Source organism: Emydura macquarii, unplaced genomic scaffold, assembly GCF_026122565.2.
Source record: "Emydura macquarii macquarii isolate MOO-44397 ecotype Brisbane River unplaced genomic scaffold, CSIRO-AGI_Emac_v2 contig_2890, whole genome shotgun sequence".
Taxonomy (NCBI): domain Eukaryota; kingdom Metazoa; phylum Chordata; order Testudines; family Chelidae; genus Emydura; species Emydura macquarii.
The window spans coordinates 4,117,512-4,137,294 of NW_027133027.1; the positions used below are offsets into that span (position 1 = coordinate 4,117,512).

The following is a 19,783-nucleotide window of genomic DNA, read 5'->3' on the forward strand; positions in this document are numbered from 1 at the left end:
AATGTGAGATACTTTTGCCTTTTAAAGAGAGAGTGTTGGTTCTCTGTGACTTGCAATTTAATATTTTGCCATCTGAAAACAATTGCATTTAGTGCTCTGGAGAGAAAATCATCAGTATTGGAGTTGTGATAGGGAATATGTTTAGCTTTCATGCTAATGCTCAATAAAATAGTTAAAGATTTTAGTCATATTTTATGATGCTCAGAGTACAGTAAAGGAAAATATTTTAAATATTTGATTGTTTCGGTGATCTTTAGCTTTATTTTGCTTCCTTGAGTGAAAATGTGCATTAATGAACCAGTTCTAATCTAATCTAAATGATTTCTTATTTGTTAAAGCTGCTAAAGTAACTTAAATCAACTGCATATGTCTGTGCAATAATAATAAAATTGCTTTTGCAAAAATTATCTGAATGCAAGAGGACTAAAAATAGACAGGAGGTGGATTGGACAGTCAGCAGATTATGAGTTGGAATAAAAACATTTTATTTAAGCCAAAAACATGGCAACCGATATTTTCTGTTATAAAAATATTTTAGATGAATTTAGTTTTTATGAAAGCTGTCTAAAATTGAAATGAAAACAGTTCTCTATTTATTCACAAGCCAGAAATAATATCTGAAACACAAACCAAGACCCTCTATACACCAATGCCAACAAACCTTTGCTCTTATTCAGAAATCCATTTTTGCCACGGGGTGAGAATGATTGTGTGTTTATGCTCTCTCATACTAACCTCCACCTTGATGATGCCTGTCATCTGAAGCAAACAGTGTGACAGCTCTGTGAAGTGGATTACTACTGTCCACTAGAGGTTGTAATGAGACTAACAATATCATTTTATGACAGACCTAAATTGTAGACTGTAATAATCAGTTATTTTAAACTTAAAGATGTGCTAAATGTGAAGAATAATCACTGGTCTCCTTCAGAAGAAGCTGAAATGAGTGTGAATTTTAAAAACTATCTTTAAAAAAAATCCAGCCTTTTTATACCTCTCATTCTCCCATTTGTCATTATTAGATGTGTAAAATATATACTGAAGATTACATATTACAACCAGTGTGTTGACACATGGTTTCTTCTGGGGACCATGTATCTTGCATGTCAAACTGATTAATATCCTCTGGTCATGAATGAATTCAGTAGGAAGTCATCATCTACAGCTTATCATAAGCAGTAAATAAAATACCTGATGTTCTGTTCAATTGTAATCTATTCTGTCCTATATAGGTACTTACACCATGCTCATCCCCATAGTATCTGAGCATCTTCCAGTAGTTCATTAAGCAACATGATGAACATCTATCATAAATTTCTTTTCTCATCCTCTTCCCAGAGGGAGAAGTGTGTGCAATGGAGTGTTTTGTGTTGCAATTTTTAAAAACAGTATGGAAACATATGCGTAAACATGCTGCTATATGTTTACTTGAGAGCGGTGAGGTCAGGAAAATGGTGGAGGGTGGAGAGGCTTTTGATGGTCCTTAGTTCTACGGGGAGATAATTCCACAGTCTTGGACCGGCCCCTGAGAAAGTTCTGTTTCCTGCAGAGACAAAGCTTTGTTTTGTACACTTATTATAGAAAGTTTCACCGTGCCAGAGCAGTGAAGTTGTCTGTCCAATCTTCATCCCGGAACTGTTAATGTTCATTTTCTGAAGCAAATGACTCCTTGTCTCTTGGGGCTGAGTCCTGCACTCCTTACTCTATCAAAACTCTCAGCTGAAGTCAATAGGACATTTTGCCTGAATAAAGACTGGAGGATTAAGTGGATCTCTTGTGCCAGTTGTTTGGTAAAGGTCACATTATGTCCCTGTCTCCCAGCTCCTCTGCATGAATTAAGGATTCTTGCACTTCATGGCAAATTGGACCTGTGCTCTGTGGCAAAATTCCTGGCTGCTGTAGAGGATGGAAATTCTGCTGCAATTTTTCTGAATGTAGTCTTGTAATCAATTGAATATAAGAATTAATAATACAATCAATGCAGTAGCTTATTTATTTTGATATTAAATTCAGTTTATTTTAAGAGGTCTTCCTAATTTTGGTTTTTGGTATGCTAAATGTTTTTTTGATGACAGTTTATAACTGCACCATAGAAGTTGTCAGAAGAAGGTGAAGGAATAGCAGCTAGGTAAGGAACAGCTGGAAATTATGCCATCTGGCAGTTTGGATTTGTAGCACCTCCCAAAGTCTAGTTTTAGGCTGTCTGCAGGCTCAGGAAGACAACACTGCACCAATTTATACTTTAGCCATGAGGGCTAGAAATATGGAGAGAGATTTAAAAGCTTAGGGTTCTGGAGCAAAATTCTGTGGCAAAGTTTCTGCAGCAAACTCTGTAGCCAAAGAATAGAGATTTACACAGGGCTCTCACATTAATCTGCAACAAAGGGGGAGGTTGCCCTGAGCTTGCTTCAGCATGAAAGTAGCTTCTTTTTCTCTGCGAGTGCCACACCTGTTGGCAAGATGAATATATGAGAATGAGATTTCTTTCTACTGAGGTAACACCTTGAACTAGAGAAATAAAAAGGTGGTGGTAGTCGGGGGGATGCAGCTTATTCAAAGCGGTGCCCAGAAGAAAGGGTAGAAGCATCACTAGAGCCAGTGCTTCAAGTGTGTGTATGGGGTGAGGGGTTGCCAGGGGTTGCAGACTCAACAAAAAAAATTGTTTTAATCAAGCCAGGTCATCAAGCGGTGCACTGTAAGCACTGTCTTGCCAAAACTGCTGCTCCCAGATTATGTTAGAACTCCTGCTGCACGTGCAGACACACTTTTAAAGACCACTTTAAGCACCGACTAGGGCTTTCACTTGATTTTCAGTAATCCACATTCTCTCCCTCCCTTCCGCCCTTCCTTTGATTCAATCAATGAATCTTGCATTAGCTGGGTGAGGATGATGTTGATGGCTGCTTGGCTGCTGCTGTTGCAGATTCACTACTTTGAGGTGCTGAGTTGCACGTCTGTCCAAATGTCTTGGCCTGTAACTGTTTCTTTCCCCCTAAGCACTAATAAAACAGAAAATGTCATCAGAAGGCTACATATGGAACCTTTACTAAAGTTTTAGATGTTGTGATGATAAAAGATAGTTATGCCTTATAAAGCTATGTTATGCACTATTCTATTGCCTATTGGTCAAAACCACTGCATCTTACAATGTTATTATTACATTCTTTTAAGCTATTATAGTACAATTATACAGTATGTTTCTTTTTATAAGGGATTACCTTGCAGATCCATCCACAGAAACTGACAGTTGAGTTGTGGATTTTTTTTGCACGTAGTCACTAAGATTACAGAAACACTTCACCAACACATGGGCTGCGTCTGCACTAGAAAAATGCCATTTTGTCACTTGTGCAACACTAGTCAGCCTATTTTGGGCACAAGCAGTGCTCTGCATTCATGCACAGCACATCCTACAAGCATTGCAAGGCCTGTGGATTATTGCACCTATCCCACAATGCCCAGCACAGCTCCCTGTAGCATGTGCATAATGTCAATAACATATAGAAGATATTTGCACCTATTCACATTTTTGGTTTGTCCCATTGCCCACTTTGAATGGTTCTGTTCTGCATCAGAAGCTGCTTGTGCATTGTGAGGGTATGTTGTAACCCTGGTTGTAACACTGGTAAGTGTGTTACTAGGCTCCTTCTGTGCTGATCCAGAGATTAAATGAGTCGTTATCCAAGGCTGTTCAAGGCAGTCTGCCACTCTAAGCAACATGTTAGTGTGCCACCTTCCACATCACTCAAATTTGGCCCTTACAACTCTCCATCATGATGGAGGAGCAGCTGGGCCAAATTTGAGCAAGTGGCATTGCAACCTGGCACACAGAATCACAGCGCCACTCAGGGTTGGCCCAGTCACCCCTCTATCATAATGGAGGGACAGACAGGCCAAATCTGCCACCCTAAGCAGCTGCCTAGCGTGCACTTATCTAGAGGCCTCTAGTTTTTATACCCCGAGGTACAAAGTTTCATCTCAAGCTGTATCAGTTCATGCCTTTAGCTCTGGAGGTTCCTGGGTTCAATCCCCAGTGTGTCAACTAAGAGAGAGACTGTCACACTCTGACCTAACATGTGCTGATACCCAGACAGAGTCAGAAGATCCTTCAGGACCCTACTGACTTGCCTCTGGACTTAGTGCATATTTCAGTGAGCACACCACTCCCACCTCTTGGGTCCTGGTGCATTAGGCATTATGGAACTTGCTTTTATTAATTTTTCCAATAACTTTTTTTAGTTTTAAATTTTGCTATTCTGTTCCTTTCTTGTTAATTGAAGTGACACGTTTCTTTCTCTTGTGTTTTCTTCTAGGAACCAGAGACAGGAGTGATCCAGTCTAGGAGTCAACAGAGAGGACATGTGCAAGTGTATTACTCTCCATCTCCCTTATGCTAACAGAGTACCTGAGGCCTGTGTCATTCCTTGAGGGGAATAAAAGAGGGCAACAAGTGGCGGCCAGAGCATCATGGAGAAGTAAGTTGCTTTACTTGCGGGGATAGTTAGGAGAGGTTCAGCCTCAGAGTAAGTGTAACCGGCACAGTGTGTATTAGGGAGTACAGAAGGTGGTCAGTACCCAAAAATATTTGGTGATACAAGGTCCAAATCTGTCCGCCTTCTTGCAGCTTAATAAAGTATCTGCGTAAAAGTCACTTCACTTGACTTGGGGCTTGATTTAGGTAGTAGGCATCTTTTGCCAAGCCACTCCAATAGGAATTGAGGATTTGTCCCTAGAAGAATAATACTAGTTAGGAAAATGACCCCTTCAACTCCTCCTGGAGAGTGGGATTGGAGCTCTGGTTCCCACTTAACTTCGCTTCACTTCACTGCCTCTTCCCCAAAGATAGTGAAATGCAATAAGGCATGGCTAAATAGGTACCCCAAGGCTTCCAGAATTATTTTAACTAAGCTTGTAGTGAAAGACTGAGTGGCTGATCTTCAGGAGTTTCTTAAATTAACATTCCCTGCCACTTCTAAAGGACAGTGTGCTTCCCCAGCTGGCTCCCTTTCTATTAAGCAAATGAATCTCTTGGTCACTTTCATTATGGTTTGCAAAATGCTTTGAGATCCCCAAGATGTGAGGCTATAGAGAAGTATGCAGGATGGCCAGGATATTTTTTAAACTGTGCTTTTGAGGACAAACATTGCCTTTTGAAGTGGAAAAAACACAAACAAACCCAAGTGCAACTTACCTCCCCAGCTCCCCCCGGTAACTGGGAAGAAGCCGTGTAAAGGGTTAAGATTGGCTTGGCCGGGCTCTGTGGTGCGTATGCAATAATCTGTGTGGCTCTCTTGGCCGCTTGCCAGTGTTGCCGTGCCTCCTCCTCCTCCCTTCCCCCGTCCCTTTTGCATGAAGTAGGATCCTTGAGCTGTTGCAGAGGCAGCCAACTGCTCCATATTTGGCTTCTATTACACATTTACATACTGGAGAGAGGAGAGAGAGAGAGCTCCGTACCGCAGACATCATTTCTACTACGGTGGTGCAGCCATCCAGGACCTGTGTCACTGCAGGGGGAAGAAGAAGGGGGGAAAAATAAATACACCCCCCCAACCCTAAGCCTGTGATCAGCTAGCAAGACATTGTGTGTGAGTCGCTCTCTGCCCCCACCAGCCAACCCCACCTCCCTTGACACTTTGCAGTAAGTGGCTTTTTTTTTTTATTATTTTTATGCCTGCTCTGCTTTTGCTTCCCCGGCTTCTTTCCTGGTTTAGATCGAAAACCTCCAGCCCCAGCGCTTTCCAGCTGGAGAAACACTTGGGGCGGGGGGGACGGTAGTGGACTGGACTAGCCGCCTCACACCGGTGCTTAGCTTCAGCCTTCCTGATTGCAGCTCCGGATCGCCCAGCACTGGCAAGAGAGGCCAGAAAATGGCTTTGCGAGCCTGGGGGTGTGCGGAGGGCCACTGGGGGGTGGCTGGACTGTATTGCACTCTGTGCATGCAAGAAATGTCTTCCCGGGGGGGGAAGGAGGGGGTGCAGGCAAGGAGACAGCCCGCCGTAGCCCCGTGTCTGGGTTGCTCTCAGTCACCCTCCCTCCCTCCCCCCGCGGCTGGGAGGAGAGAGAGGACGTGTGTGTGTGTGTGCGCGCTGCTGGGGAGGGGTGGCGTTTTCAGGCTCGCTCAGCTGCTGCCGGGCTCTGGCGGTGGCTGCTGCTGCCGCCCCTGGTGCATGAGCCGGCGCGGAGCGGAGGCAAGTGAGAGCGGCTGGAGTTTTCGCACGCCGGGCTCGGGGGGCGCCGCGCGCCGGCTTGTGCGGGGTCCGGCCGGCGCCGGTGGGCTGCGGGAGGCGCCCGGGTCGGCGGGCCAGCCCGTGCCGCGCTGTGTAGTACGGGCTGGGTCAGGGCGGCTGGCTGCCGAGGGGTGAATGAAGCCGCGGGGGGAGGAGGAGGAGGCGGCGCTGGGACGGGGAATGAGCTCAGCGGCCGACCCACTACGCTGCACTCAGGGCCCGGGCCGGCTGGAGACACCAGCTGGCACTTCCAGCAGCGAGCCAGGGCTAGGGGTGCCGGGGGTCAGGGGAGGCCTAGGTGTCCGCTTTCCCCCTTCACACCGTCTGCAGAGCCTCTCCAGCTTTCGTCCTGCTCCAGCCCCTGCCAGATCTGGGGCTGGCTAAAAGCAAAGGGACCATTCCGCCTCTCGGGGGCGATTAGCAAGAGCCTCTGGTGCTAAAGAATCGATGTGATTATCCTAGGATATAACAACGTTTTGCTCTTGCCATTTCTGATTGTGGCTGTGGCTGCTGCATTCGCTTTAATTTGTGTGGCACGTATGCATTACTCTCTTGACTCTTACCTCCCCTGGTTTGGTTGGTTTTTAAATCAAATGCATTAACAGAATAATCCTTGAATGGGTTGTATGTCCTAAATAAACGAATCTGATCATTTCTAAGACTATTAGAGACTAATCTCAAATCTGTTAGAAAATGTTGGCTCCTTCAGTAAATGATGATGATAATGATAATAAAAAGACAGGATTGGGAACTGTTTCCATGCTATTGAAGGTGGGGAAAATTACTGAAGAGTAATAATAGAAAGAAAACAAGTCTGAAGCTGGTTATATAATGTACTATGTGGATAACAAGAACGACATGCTATTTTTATTTTGTTTACCGTATGCTGTGCAATAGGGATTTCTCCAAGCAGCATCTCTCCTCTGTGATCCTGGACTCCGGATACAATTAGCAAAAATTGTAAGCATTCCTTATGATGTCCAAGAAATAAACAATGTTGTAAAATGTTTTTCCTTACAAATACTCTTTATGCACAAATAAGGAATTGTGTAGGTGGATAACTGTAGTTTCTGAAATATAAATTTTATGTTTCATATTATAAAGAAACGTATATTTCATCATGCAGGTTATTCTTAACATATATAACAATGATCATTTAAATATTATGCAGTAGTGCTTAGTTACATATCAGATGTGTTCTGACATAGCCAGTTACTTTGCTGACACGTTAGGGAAGTCAAGGTCTTTTCATTTTAGCTTCTGATGTAACCTTCAGTTAATGGAAAATTCAGATTTCATGTCAGTGTAGTTCTGTTTGTTTGGGTGGTGAAGACAGTTCAGTTTTATAGCTCTGTGGAACAAGGGTTATGAATGAGGGAGAGATCATTGAGAATGACAGGAAAAAAATCCCACTTATTGTTTTTGAGATGCTGCAAGGTACCTTTTAATATTAAGTTATGATTTTATTGTATTGCCCTCATTTGTTCATTAAAACGGTCCAATATTTTGCAGGCAGCAGTTCTTTTAAATGGATGGCTTTAATCTCATCTTCGTTTATGTAAGGCAAAGGTTGATAGGTTCTCTTCAACTCTGTCTGTCTCTCTCTCATCATGTAGATACATGTCAGTGTTATAGGTTTTCAGTGCACTTACTCTAGCCCTCATCAGTCATGTAATTAGATCAGGCTGCCATGGTAACAGACAGTATTCATCGTCCATTCAGGTGTGTTTGTCTTGTGACTGGGCTACCTCAAGTGGCGTATGTACAGTATTTATGTTGTACAGCCTGTACTGCTCACTTCTATGTCTTCTTGATGGATATTTAACCATATTGTGACATTTCCTAACCACAGAACTTTTATGAAAGATACTTCTGGGCTGTTACACCACTGGACTGTCAGATTTCACATGTGTGCAGAGTATGCAGATATATTTAGCTAGCTAATGAAATCATTCTACCAGTTCCACTACTGTTTATTGTTAATGAATCAACAACATGAATGTTTGTTAATTTTAAAGTCTTTCCCAAGTATATATGAAAGCTTCTTCTGCAGTCTGGTGCTTTTTACTAGTTGGGTATTTAACCATTTGGAGGCTGAAATCATGTGTGAAGTTGTGAAAATGTGCCCATTAAAAGGGTTAATATTGTAGGCCCTAAACCTGCCATAATCTATGCATGTGTTTAACTTTACATGCGCTAACTGGTATAATTTAAGTCAATGATAATTCACTTTATCATTATCACTAAACTGATATGTATTAAGTTAAGCATGTCCATAATTCTTAGTAGGATCAGGGCCTTAAATGTGCTTTATTTGGTACTTGAATTTCCATTTTCACTTTGCAAAAACTTAGGGTGAATATGCAGTACTGTAATAAAACCAACTAAAAACCCAAGGCTATTTTATCTGTGATAGACTCAATACTGCTAAGTTTATTTCTGATAATAGTAGTCTGTTTCACATTTGTTTTCATGCTAATTTAAAATATTTTTTTCATTGTAGCATACAGTAGAAAGCCTTTTGCTTCAACATTTATAATGCATTTTTTTCTCCATGTAAAAAGTGCATTTTAAGAATCTAAATAGCTTCAAGTTCTTTTCTGCTGTTTAAAAATATGTTTAACTGAGGACTATTTTGTCTTTTAATATCAGTGTTTGAACACTACACTATTAAATCAGTCTTTTAAGAAATATATATTTTTTTAAAATGGGTCAAATTTGGCTATTATACTGATGTAAATCTGGAGTGATTCTAATGGGCTAAATTCAGAGTAATGGAGCTCAGAATCTATCCTGTTGTGTGTAACAATAAAGTCTTTATTACACCTTTCTTAGGCAAAACTGCTATTGATTGCAATGGGAGTTTTGTCCGAGTAAGGACTTCAGAACTGTGCTCGAGAGCTGGATTCACCACTTGCATAAGTGGTTAACATCTTAATTCACGTTTCATCCCGTTGCAGCAATGGTGAACTTAAACCCGTGGCTTTAGTGACTTGATTCTGAACAGTGACGAGCATCCACAATTCAGTACTCAGCATCTCTCAAGATCAGGCCCTTAACTGCTAGAGCCTAATAGTATCCAAAAAATATAATAATAAAATAGGCATTTTAATAGCTCTGATGTTGAAGTACAAGACTGGAGAAAGTAACAAGAGGAGTAATGCCTGTGTCTGGGTCAAATCTTGCATTTGCCTGGCAGCTCACAATCCCAGCTGCAGTGTAACTGAGCCTGCAGGTTTCTGTCTGTCTGCCAAGCTGAGGAGTTTCTTCTCATGGGGAAGTTCGTGAACAGTTTCTCACTCAGTGCAACTCTTTGGTGCACTGGCTGATTTGGGCCTTTCTTTTTGTTTTTTGTATCATCACCTCTGCACAACGTTCATCAGTCATTTTTGTTTTGGGCCTAGATATGGAGGAGATTAGAAAAATGGGACTGGAGAAAGTCAAATAACCACACAAACTAATTCCTGCAGTTTGTATGATCCTTTGTACTGCATCATGCTTGTTATACAAATTGCTTATAATGTGGCGCATATCAGCAGAGTAAATATTTTTTAAAGTGCTTTACATGCATAGTTGGGACTTCTGAAAAACAATTTCCCCCTAGAATTCATTATAAAAAAGCTTGACAAAAATGGCCTTATTTTAAAGGATATTTTAAAATAGGCCTGAATTTCCTTTGCCTCTAAGAAAACATATCTTTTTGTAATCTATCCAATAGTTTAGTTTCATCTTAATTTAAAAAAAAAGATATTTAAATGCAGTCAATTGATAAGCAGCGAATTACTTGAAATATGAAAATGGTTATATTAGTTATATATTTAGTAAATCAAAACTCAGGACTTGTTCCTGCTACCACTGAAATTCAGTGGCAAACCTCTCATTAACTTCAAAGACAGCGGAAGTAACCCCCTTCTTTTGTATTGTCATTCATATAGTATAATGCTTTTGCTCTGGTCTGTGAATAGAAGGAGAATGCAATAACAAGGTGTATTGGTTTAAAAAATATATATCAAAATTACATATGGGGTCTGAAATATTCCCTGGCTTCATCCTTAGTTTAGAATATCAGACAGCCCACTATGAGGCTGTTAGCTGACCATATAGGTTTTTGAGTGATTAACTATTATGGAAGATTGTTCAGGTATAGTTCATGCAACTTAATCAGTTCAGAGAACAGCTTTAGCTAGAGCCCTCTGCTGAGACTGCTATAACCCGGTCTACTTTAGCAAATCAAAATGTAATGAGCGTGACAAACAGAAGTACAGCAGGCTTGGTACAGGTAAGTATTTCAGACCCAAGAAATGGTGTGCTCTATACCAGTGAATTTTGCATTTAAAAAATTTAGTCAGCTAAGCTTTTAAAATTGAAAATATTGAGATGGTCATTTAATTTTACCTTATGCAGAACTTGGAGTGAGACAAATTAGTATATTTACCTTTGGACAGAGAGAACAGACACAGAAAATGTTTTTGGGCTTGATGTTATATATACATAACATATTCAAAAGTTACAGATTTTAAAAAATGGGGGGGGGGGAGTTTAAGGTAATAAGATTTTTATTTAACTGATGTTTATTTTGTCTAAGTTGTTTTTAATTTTAACAACTCTGCGGACAAAGATGTATTTGGAAGTTATAGAAATTTGACAAGTAGATCTAGTTTCTTCTTGAGCTTTGGGTATTAGTTCTTCAGCTATTATTTTACGATGTTTTCTCCCACAACTATATTGTGTGGTAGTTTTGTATAGCTATGTACATGAATGCATTATTGGCGCCAGTCCAGAAAAACACTTAAGCACATGCTTAAATCCTGCAAGTGCTTTGCTGAATAAGGACGGGTTTAAGTACTGGCGTAAAGTTAAACGTTTGCATAAGTCCTTGGATGACTAGGGACTATTAGTATACTTACAAACTCAAACACAAAACTGCCTCGCGATAGAGGAATAGTAGTCCCACTAAGAATGGGAAAAACATTTGGTCAGGTTCCAAGTGAAAAAGCAAAACATACTTTGATATAAATGATGTCAGTAGAAATGTGATGCTGGCTCCCAGTAATTTTTAATGATTAAAAATATAGAATTAGAAAAATATTGCACTAATAGTGTATTTGTGTTTATATTAATTGGGAATTTGCAGTAAAATGCATTAATTCCAGCATGCCAGGATTAAGACCATAGAACTGGAGAAATGCCACAAAATCTAATACTTTTTTATCTAGATGATCCCTTTAAAATGGTCTGCTTTTTGGATGATGGCTCTCTTCAAAGAAATTGTGTTCTGCTGCCAGTGAAGACTGTCATCACAACTCACTTATGTTTGCTAAACTCACTCATAACACATTTTGGAAAGCACATACAGATGGAATAAATGGGCTATGCTCTCTGCCACGTGTGTATGGCTCTGAGGAACTGAATACTTTTAGCCCCAACCTGCAGCAGACAGTACACATCTGTGACATGGCTGCTGCTGGTGGGAAGAGTGACCAAGGGCACACGTGTGAATACACACAAGAACATGTACACATGTGAGTGCACATCTGTAGTTTGCTACATTTCAGCTACATTGTGCATTAATGACTTGTCCTTTTGGACATGCAGGAAATACAGATATTTTTGTGTTTCATGAGGTTGTACTAGTGAACCAGTGAAGATTATAAATGTCCCTCATAGGCTTATGCTGTCGTAAGCGCTTACCAATGTGCTTTTTAAATAGAGGCTTGTTGTTCTGAGCCCTGGTTTTCACTCAGTCAGACACAACTCCGTAACCTTTTGACATTGTTGACCCTTAGTATTATGAATGATTGTGCTCTGGATGGTACTAAAAGCAACCGCTCACAATCTTTACAGGAATATTTTAGGACTTTTAAGGCCACTGCTAAGTTGGATGGTATTTAACTGATTTTTTTTTTTTTTTTTTTCATTTTGGTTTTCATCTCCTCAACTTTTGGATCAACAGTCACATTGCAGACGAAGCCAGATGGACAAGCAGTCTAAGTTGTGAATTTCTTCTTCACCCCCATAGAACAGTGACGACCATCATTTTTTGTCTTCACCATAGAGAGATGCTTTGTAAACAAGGTGAGGATTTAATGCCTTTTATTTCTCTCGAGAGTGTGCACATTCTGCCCTTTCTTTTGGTAAACCTGGAGAACTTAAAATGTTTTTATAATTCATTTGACATGAAATGATTTTACCTCAACATGACCAGGAATCGGGGTGCTTCATAAATAAATAACGACTATTATGATATTACCCAAGTCAGCAAATCGTATTACTTACTGTGTCTCAAATCTCTGACTTGTAGGATCCTGGGTTGCAGATCAGTAGTTCTTATGCTCGTCTTAGGTCAAAATGTGTTCGGTTACTAAAAGATTATGGTATGAATAAACAATTTTCATCCGTTGATCTTTGTCATAAACTGTCATGGATAAACTAATAGAAATTCGTCTTGTACTTTTATTGGCTATTGTAGTTTTGTTGTTGTGAGTTGCATTGCTTGCAGGCTATTTACCTTTTCCAACTTCTTGATTTTCTCTTGTGCAGAAAACCTTGTCTGGCATGCAGATTTTCCCTTAAAACCCTGGATAACCAGTCACTGGTGACATACCTAAGTATGTCTGGCTTAAGCAGTATTGTGAGCTCTCATGATTTTATTGCAAGTCTTGTGATATTTGGTGGTTTGCTTATATCCCCAGGTCCTGGAGTGATGTGATTAGATGATAGTCTCAACTTTCTTTTTCTCTTCTTTTTTTCCCCTTTAAAAGTAAGTTTCTACCTCATGTTTGTGGAAGAAAAGCTTGAAAATGTGTTGAGCCTTTAGGGTTCAATCAGACTGCAAATAAAAAGAACCCAAATGTTCTTATTTATTTGAGTCTCATGGTTTTAAAGTCCATGTCATGTCCCTGACTCATGGCTTTTAAGTAGTTGGGATTGGCAATCCGAATGGTAACAAAAATATAAAGATCGTAGGAAGAAAATAGGTTGTTCTTTTTAATAGTATCACAAAATAAACTGAGGAATTAAATTCAGAAACTGAAAGTAGGTTTTTTGGTTTTTTTTTTAAATTTAAAACCATAAAACTGAGTTACTATAGCATTTGCCTGATGAAAAGCTGATCAGAAAGTCAGTAGTGGAATAACTTTTTAATGTATACAGTATGTCATAGTGAAGTATGCAGTGCATAAATTTACATTTTATTGTGACTGCAGGATGGGTTCTTTAAAGGGAAGTAGTTTAAGTAAGTAGTTGCGTGTAACAACATGCTTCTTATAGTCTACAGTAATCATCTAGAATGAAGCGGGCAGGTTGTAACCACTACATCTCTGGAGGATTATTCTTTTTGAGAATTAAATGCCAGATAAAGCACCCTAACACATTTTCACTCTTCAGTTTTAGAAAATTTACTTTATAGCAGATGTTGACTTGGAGATCAGGTGGAACAAATCTTTTTGTCAAGGCATTAACATTTCCACAGAGCACTTCATTTGTCCAGAATTAGCTCAGGTTTTGTAAAATTGTTTTTGTTTACAGAAATTACTACAGAAAAGATTCCTAACTAATAGCTAGAAGAAGTAATGCTTTATAGCATATTAATCAAATCTAAGTGTCTTCTGAATGCCGACATTGTATTACCCATAATGTATTGCTAAATTTCATTGTATATTCTAGCATCTGACATTTCCTGTGATTGCATTAAAAACAATATCATAAATATTAAGTAAACATTTTGCATAAAAAGTAATCTTGTTATATGTCCAAGGCAGTTGATTCTTAGCTATGGGCATAATAGAAACATAATACTGCTTTCTTTGTACACAGAATGCTTAAGTTGTAGTGTCATCTTAATGGGCCTTAGACCAAATATGTTTTTGTTGTTAATATACAGTGGGCTTGTTTCTTCAGCCACATCACTTTTACATTGGTGTAACTCCACTGTCTTCAGCGCTTACTCCTGATTTACTCCCAAGTGAGATCGAAATCAAGCCCACTGTGTATCAGAGTAAATAGTGTAAAAGTTATCTGAGTGGTTACAGACATTATCCTTGTCATTTGATTTAATGACAGGGACTGCCAGAGTGGTAACTAATGGAATAAATGTGACCTATGGAGTTCTGCAGTGGCCAGTGGTCACAGATAAGTTGCAAGATGGGAACATTGTATACTGAGATCATAGCCCTCTCCTACTCTAGCATTTTATCAAGGATGAGGATGGCTACAGTCTGCTCTATTTAATGCAAATTAGGTGGCTCGTGGCATGTTCTCATTGTGTCCCTCATATGGACAGAATATTGAGCACCTTTGATTTCACACACACCAGATCAAATCCTGAAGTCCTTACTTAAGGCTTAATTGTACAAACACATACAAGGGCAACTTTATTCACATGAATGATACCATTGACTTCAGTGAGTAAAGTATAAAATCACTTGTTTAAGAACTTATAGGCTCAAGCCTTCAGTGTTTACTGTTCTTATTAGGTAAAACTCGCACTGACTTTAATAACCTTTTTACCTGAATAACGACATCAAGATGAGTAAAAACAAGTTATTAAAGTATCTTTTTTTTTTTTTTTAAACCCTGACTTTGGTTAATTTTAGCCCAAACTAAAAACATAGGGAGAGTTATTGTTTGTTCAGAGCATGCATTGCCTTCTTTCAGGTAGGCAAATTACTCTGCTTCCTTTTAAACAGTTGTGTTAAGAGGATTTTGTTTGAAACACTGGACATTTTAACAACCAGAGTTCCTTTTAATCTTTTCCACTGTTCAGTTCATGTGATACCTATTCATCATATTGTGACATCTAGTTGACTGTGGAGCAACTGTCCCACTTGTAGCTATCCATTTACTTTACTTTGTGAAGTTTCATTAACTATGGGTATACATTGCCTAACATGGTATTATCCCTTTTATGTAAGATGTGTGCAGCTGGTTTTAAATGTGGTGTGTTTCTAACATAAGATGAACACTCATTTGCAGGTTTATAGACAGAGTTAATATATATTTTGGAAATCGTTTTTAGTAAAAGGAGAAATTTGATTTGTCTGTATGGGGAAGTTATTAATGCCCCCTGCTGGCCATTTGAGAGTGCAGAGTTGGTGTTTCTTCTACTGGCTAGTTCTGCCTTTTTCTTTTTATATGTGAAGGCCTCAGTTGTAGTGGTGGCAGGAATAACAGAAGGTGGTGGAGATTTTGACAGAGCTAAGAGTATCAGGCAAATGAAAATGGAGTTGAACTAGGTATAATTGGATAGTAATTGGAAATCACATTTAATTTTTTTAATTGCTTGTGTGTGAGTAAATTTAATGTAAATGAAAAAGAAGATCTAATCGTGTAGACTGGCATCACACACGGAAGTGCTTTGCAGTCTTCTCCATGTAGCTCTGCCTTGTCACCTCAAAGCTGACCTTCTATACATCTGCTTGATCATTCCTAGGTCTTTCTTGGACAGAGACTGCCAGTCTCATGTCAAATTGTATGAAGATTCTGTGATGTGCATAAAATGGGAACACTAAAGTTGTGTTCTCTTGTGACATAAGCCAGGATTTGAGCCATGATTCAAGGTTCCTGCTTTTACTTTAAAAAGATGTTTTTCAGTGTCTTTTTTTTTAATGGCATATGAGAGAGAAATTTTGACTATGATTTTAAGAATTGAAAGTGCTCTTCTGAAAAATAAAAATCAGGGTAACATAAACAGCTATGTATAAACCACGCTTAAAAGGGCATTGCCAAATTGCATGTAGCCCCAAATATCAATTTTAATAGATTTTATAAAATCTAAGATGAATAGAAATGCTTCTTTATTTTTGAAATTTCAAATGAACATTTCCTTGCAGTGACTGAATTATCAACCCTGCAGCATTAAAAATCTGAGAGTGAAACTGCCTTCACTGATTTTAATTTTCTAATCTGAAAAATATGAGAAAAGTAATCGAAGAGCGTACATAACAAAGAAACTGCACTTTCAAAAATTCTCTCACTTTTACAATATGAGGTTTGTTAGTAACATAAGTAAATCAATATGTTTGTATACAAAGCAAGGAGCCTGATTCTCCACTGTCTTGTACTTTGTATGTGTATTTAGGCTTGTGCAAAGTGAGTATGAAAACACTACCATTCTGTTTTAACCCACTTTGCACTGATGTGAATGACTGCACAAGCAAGGCAATGGAGAATATGGCCTATCATTTTTAATTTAAGCGTTTCTTTAAAGTATCATCTCAAAAATGTTAAGCAGAATAAGTTTTAGTGACATTGAACATGTTCAGTTTTTAGGGCCAAAATGTCAGAAATGGTCTCTGATTTTGCACATCTGCACCATTGTTTTGCGTGTGTAGATTCTATAATTGCATGTCTATTGGATTTGCACCTCTATGCACATTGAGGGTGGCACCTGAGTGAAACCTGAGCAGCACTGTGGCCAGGTTGCAGCAGCTGGAGTGGGGAGATAGGTCCAGCCTTCTGGGACAAGAGCTACTGCTGCGGGGTGAGTGTTTTGTTTTATTTCATGTTAATTTTGCATTTGTGAAAAAATTGGGGCTCTGTGGATAAGGTTAAGAAGATCAGCTCCCTGAGGTAAATGAGTTTTGGGATTTATTTCACTGGTGAGCTTATAGGAGAAGAGGAGACCTGAAGTCCTCATGAACTGAGGCTCCTCCCTGGTAGCCTCTGCCACTTCCTTTTAAAGAGGACAAAATCAAAGTGCATTAATGAACTGCTCATGTGTCAGCACGGTGCACAGGGCCAGTTAGTGTGTGGCAGGCTGGTGTGGGATAGAGTCACGCCCCAGCTTGCTGTGAACAAAATGTTTGTGTTGACAATCCAGTAGTGTTGATCACCATGTAATGGAAGATAATGGTGAATGTCATAACATCAACGCCACATTTTTGTTTGTTAGTCACCCGTACACTAGGGCCTTTGTATTTTTTGCTTATTTAAATATTCCTGTGAATGTAAACACTTGAAAGAGTTTTAGGAAAAAAGAGGGTTACAAAATACTATAAAATATAACCTCCATTTGCCATGCTTAGTTTCTTTCTTCCAATGAATATTTTCCCAGTGGTGTTGTTCCTTGTCAGCGTCACATCCTAGTAGTCCAGTAGCGAGTGCTTTTTCAAATGAATGTGAGAGAAAAGGGCTTTCTCTTCTTCCCTCGCCCCTGAACATGTCACCTCTGTGGTACTGTTCTGTATGCATAGCCTTCCCAGATAGTCTAACTGCAGGTGAATCCAGCACACTTTGAAATTTCATTGTATGCATGAGCAAAAAAACCCAAATCAATTAAAACAAATCTTAGTGGATTATTGCACTAAACATAATTTAATGTTTATTTTCAATGTGTCACTGGTGGTTTAAAAAACCCCCATAGCGCTAGTGCTAGGAATGCATTTTTATTTACAGATTAGTAGGCCCTGCCTCTGACATCTGACTAGCAGGGAAGCCCCTCCCTTTGATAGTTGTATGTCATCTGCTTCAGAGAACTAATTACTTGGCAATTCCCATTTGATAATTCCCTCTTTATATTCTCATGAGTTACTTAACAGTGCTTGTTGAGCAGAATACCGTGTTTAATCTGTGCTTCAGAAATGACAGAGTGTGACTGGGGTTATCTTTGTTTTCTAAATGCAGCTTTGCCATAGGAACATTGAAACCAAGTAAAACATGTTAACAGTTCACAGTTAATGATGGGCTTAGTAGTGAGTGATGTACAGTATTTTCCAAAAATAAAGATTTTATTTTACTATTGCACTTGTATTTTAAGCATGTGGCCTGAATGAAATCGAATACTAGAAGAGTGTTAATAAATAGGTTCTCAAGAAAACTGTATCTTTTTACATCACATTCCAGTCCTGACAACCCTCCTCCACCCAAATAATTTTTTACAAAATCTTATTCATAAAAACAACCCCATCTTTTTCATAATCTAATATTTATTTTACATTTCAGTACATTATATTTAGCTAGTACAACATTGTTTAAAATAAGTGATACTTACAGAGAAATACCACTTTGTTTTCTCCATTGTTACCTGTCTCTTTATTCTTCCTCAATCCCCTTTTATATTCCTTTGCTGTGGTGGCCACAGCAACACCCATTTCTTTTTGAGGAATGCTTTATAACTGTTCAGCACCCTTATCGCTATTGCACTGAGGGTATACGAGTTCAGCAGTGCTGAGGCATATATACTGACCTCAGTCTGTATTTGAATTTCCTGGTAAGGTCAAAGTGAGTTTCAGAAATTCATATACGTCTTTCTATGAAATTCCTCCATGTAGGACCCAATCCTGTGCTGTTAAATTCAGTGGGAATTATAACACTCAATTCAGTGGGCGCAGGATCGGGCCTGTGTATTAACTCTAATGAACAGCATTGCCCCATGCTTGTTGATACCAGATTTGTGACTGATTTTGCTGATCTGACCAGAGAAGATGAGAATAGGGCTATTTTTCTTGTAGTTTAGCAGGAAAATGTTATATGCTGTGTGACAGTTTGCATGATATTGCATCATCCGACTTGCTGGTTTATTAAAAGTTCCTAAGGATGCCTCCTGCTTATTCATTGCAAGGATTGTCACAGATTTAGTTAATGGATGAGAGAAATGCATTAGAACATAACTACTTTGCTGATGATTTTTGTGAAATTAATAACTGAAATTAGTGATTTTTTTACAAATTTGCTTTATAAAGTGTAGCATTCCAAACAGATCAATCCACTTTAATTGTGTTGATAAACTTAATAAAGTTTCCCCTGGAAAGGAATATTAATAAAGTTATTTAAAGGTAGCTTGAAGCATATAATTAAAATAGTGATGCAATTATTTTTGCTGTGAGTCTGAAATGTTTTTATTTCTGATTTTCAGTAGAGGGAAAAAATCAAGTATTTTGACTTTTTAGTCTGTTTTGTGTGTGTGTGCGCTCACAAACTTCCTATGGAATGTTTTACTTTCTTAAACAGCAAAAGTACATTGGAGTAAACATACACATTCATTATAAAATTGTATAGGTATCATTTAGATTTTTACTAAATATCACAAATTGTGAACATAATATAAATGCTTTTTTTCTAAAAAAAAGAAAAAAAGGGGGGGCATGATAACTAAAAGTTTTTTCATTTTTTTTTTCCAAAAGACTAAATTTTTATTCTATTTAATTTTTTAAAAAATTATTGTTATGGTCTTGAAATGTACCGTATGTCCAGCCCTGCAAAAACTAAGGCCCAGATCCTCAAAGGTATTTAGGTGCCTTTGGGAGTTAGGCTCCTAAATATCTTTGAGGATCTTTTAAGCTCAGATCCTCAAAGATAATTAGGTGCCTAAATCCCAAAGGCACCTACAATATCTTTGAGGATCTAGGCCTAAAATAGGCACAAGCTGTATTGCGGCCAGCAGCCCCATCCTGAACAAAATGCCTCATCTCTGATCTGAAGGGATCACTTGCATAGGTGAGGGGTCATTCATTCTCTTTGGTCTCTTGGCTGAGTCTTCTGATAAAGGTGCCAATTATGATGTGGGCACCTACCTGTGAGATTCATTTTACAAAGGCCATTAAGGAGTTGCCAGGTGG

At 38.9% G+C, this 19,783-nt stretch overlaps 1 protein-coding gene across 6 annotated transcripts in view; it reads left to right on the forward strand.

Annotated features, from left to right (window-relative positions):
• The first annotated feature begins 5,288 nt into the window (after positions 1-5,288).
• ATXN1 (ataxin 1) overlaps positions 5,289-19,783 on the forward strand; it is a 275,271-nt gene continuing 260,776 nt past the window's right edge. For 4 of the 6 annotated variants that reach the window (XR_010923744.1, XM_067568372.1, XM_067568368.1 and 1 more), the window contains exons 1-3: positions 5,612-5,638; positions 7,125-7,187; positions 12,181-12,302. The gene's annotated coding sequence lies outside the window, so the exon portion shown is untranslated. Of the gene's footprint in view, positions 5,639-6,629; positions 7,188-12,180; positions 12,303-19,783 lie in introns of those variants that run through there. The other 2 variants (XM_067568370.1, XM_067568369.1) reach the window with 2 other exon arrangements.